The sequence below is a fragment of the Mirounga leonina genome, unplaced genomic scaffold, assembly GCF_011800145.1.
Source record: "Mirounga leonina isolate KUSES-001 unplaced genomic scaffold, KU_Mleo_1.0 Mir_268, whole genome shotgun sequence".
NCBI classification, from domain to species: domain Eukaryota; kingdom Metazoa; phylum Chordata; class Mammalia; order Carnivora; family Phocidae; genus Mirounga; species Mirounga leonina.
In genome coordinates this window covers 875,917-878,642 of record NW_023270649.1, presented here as the reverse complement: position 1 = coordinate 878,642, position 2,726 = coordinate 875,917, and the positions used below count along the sequence as shown (strand labels likewise).

The 2,726-nt window shown below is 59.5% G+C and overlaps 1 protein-coding gene across 2 annotated transcripts in view; it reads right to left on the bottom strand.

Annotated features, from left to right (window-relative positions):
* LOC118026666 (granulocyte-macrophage colony-stimulating factor receptor subunit alpha-like) overlaps window positions 1-2,426 on the bottom strand; it is a 31,401-nt gene extending 28,975 nt beyond the window's left edge. Inside the window, exon 1 of one of the 2 annotated variants that reach the window (XM_035029632.1) lies at window positions 2,189-2,426. The gene's annotated coding sequence lies outside the window, so the exon portion shown is untranslated. Of the gene's footprint in view, window positions 1-1,534; window positions 1,839-2,188 lie in introns of those variants that run through there. The other variant, XM_035029631.1, reaches the window with a different exon arrangement.
* Between the last annotated feature and the right edge of the window lie 300 nt (window positions 2,427-2,726).

Genomic DNA, 2,726 nt, shown 5'->3' with positions numbered 1-2,726 from the left:
TCCCACCCTCGGCCCCACCTGGATCTCAGACTCCCAGCCTCCAGCCCCACCTGGATCTCAGACTCCCAGCCTCGGTCTCACCTGGATCTCAGACTCCCGGCCTCCAGCCCCTGGATCTCAGACTCCCAGCCTCAGCCCTGCCTGGATCTCAGACTCCCAGCCTCAGCCCTGCCTGGATCTCAGACTCCCAGCCTCCAGGACCGGGATCAATAAATGTCTATTATTGAAGTCGCCCCACCTGGGCTATTTGTTACAGCCGCCTGAGCCAACTCCCACAGCCTAGTCTCCAGGAAAGCAATGTATGCTGACGCTGGGTGAGTGTCCAAGGCTGTCCCCACCCTCAGCTGTGTCTGCACTGTGAGTCCTAGGGCCGAAGGATGGGGTCCACTGTCTGTTGCATGCAGGGACCAGGAGTGGGGGTTCCTGTCTGGACCCTGGCACGGATGCCTGGTGACTCCGGAGGTGGGAGCTGAGGGCAGGTGTGAGGCTCTGTAAATACCCATCCTCGGGACAGGCCACCCTGCGGGGGGAGCCAGGGGAGGGCTGGATGCACCCCTGGCATCTTGGGGCATCCAGCAGGGTGGACAGAATTAGAATTCAGGACCCCAGGCCCCTGCTGGGAATTAGCTGCCCCCTCTGCCAACTCCTGATTTGTCCTGAAATGGCTGCATTCGTCAGCTTCGATGCTCTCCTAGGAGACGGATAACCATGACGTGCAGACTGTGTCACTGAGGCACAGAAAACAAATGTGTACGTTTCTGCATTTTGCACGGGGCTCGGCATCCCCTGGAGGGACGTGGCGGCGTCTGGGCATGGGCAGGTGGAGAGGCCCACGCGGGACATATGAGTGGCTGAGCGCCAGGCCTGGGACTTTGGCATTTTCAGAGTCTCCAATTGCCCTTCTCATGGCGTTGACCCAACGACATGCCCATTAACCCTTCTGGGCACCCCGTTTCTTCTGCACGTCTTACGAACAAATAAGATTCCTTTTGCTTTTGGTGTGCATGCCCACGGCCATCCTTGATAAGACAACTCTTCTCCCTGAGCCTTGTGCAGACTGCAGGAATTTGGAGACATGTCTGCACTGAGCTCTCTGCACTTTTGGAGGGTGCACGGGGGAGGTGGGACCCTCTATTCTCTCTGACAGTTGTCATCGCGCCCCCTCACTCGTCCCCTGTACCTCCCTGTCTCCTTTCCCCCGTCCCGTGGGATGTTTGAGGCAAACCTCAAGCCCATATCTGATTGAAAAATATCTTGCTGTGTATTTCTAAGCCACCAGGGTGTTTCCAGAAGTAACCCCAGTGTCATTATCTGAAAATATGCAAACACAAATAAAAGGGGTTCGATGTATTTAGTCCTAAATTGGGCATTGGCCTGCTTTCTTTCCCGCGTCTCAGCGATCTATCCCCGATCTCTGGCCGCCGGCTACGGATGGCACCCGGCCCCTTCCCGGAGATGCTGAGAGTCTTCTCCGTTGGGAACAACGCTTTGCCTCCGTCGGCAATCCCCCCCACCCACCCCACGTAAGTCTCACCTTTGCCCTTTGGTTCAATGGTTCCAGCTTCCAGGTGGACAGATCGGAGCTGTCAACATTTGCCGCAGGGACAAGTTGCGAGCTCGCCCATCGCTGCCGGCGGCTGCACGTCACGGCCTCGCCTTGCTCGGGATGGAGCTAGGTGGCCTCCGTGCTGTCCTCCCCAGGCCACACCCTTCCTGGGGACCCCCGCCCCCCGGGAAGCTGCAAGGGAAGGCAGCTTGTCCACCCCGTGCAGACCTGCAGACTAGAGCCCGCGTCCCCGCCTGGACCGCGGCTCTGGGACCCGTCAGTTTCGAAGCCCGGCCCTCGGTGACCTTAATCCTTAACTCCCGAGGAAATAGCGTGTGATTACCCAGGAGTAATATGCCTTCTACACACTAGCCAGACCCCGCGACCATTCACGCACACGCCGCCCGCCCTACCGGCTGTGTGTTTCATAAAGCAACACAACGCGGCGGCTTCCCCAAGACGTGGGTTCCCGTCTTCCTGCCGTGGGGATGCTCACCCCCACCAGTTCGCCCTCCGCCCCCCACCCCGCTCCGCGAGGGACGCACCGAGCCCTGCACCCGTTTCCCTCCCATCCTGATCCCGCCCTGCCGTAGGATCACGCCAAAGCCACTGCCCTACCGATGCGAGAAACGTCCAACTTACTGGTCAGCCGGCTTTCCGGAACGTTCTTGGAGCGTTGCAGCACGTTTGGAAGGCGCTGTCTTGCCCGGTTGATTGGCAGCGCCGCAGGCCGCGGTCCCCAGGACGGCATAGGGAACCAGCAGAAAGAGCCCGGCCAAGAGCCTCCCGCATACGGACGCCCACCCGCAGTTCGTGCTCAGGTCAGCATCTGCAGAGACGCCTTATCTGCCATCCGCTGGGTCCTCCTTCTCAATGAGCGACCAGCCCGCGTTATCGCCCCGCCGGACAGGAAACGTTACAACACAGCCCGCCGTCTGTCTCAAGCTCGAAGCCGGCCCCTTGCTTTTATCAGCATCTTGGGGTTCCTCTTTTTTTTTTTTTTTTTTGCAGCAGGATGTCTCTGGCCACTTGCCCACCTATTCCCTCTGGGGTGGTCAGGGTTTCTGTGCTCTGTGTCATGTTCTGGAGACTTCTGGCCCCCGTGTCTGTGCTCACATACGCTCCCCTCCACTCGCGGGGAGGCGAGCCCTTCCTACGCACTGAGCTCTGCTCGGTGTCG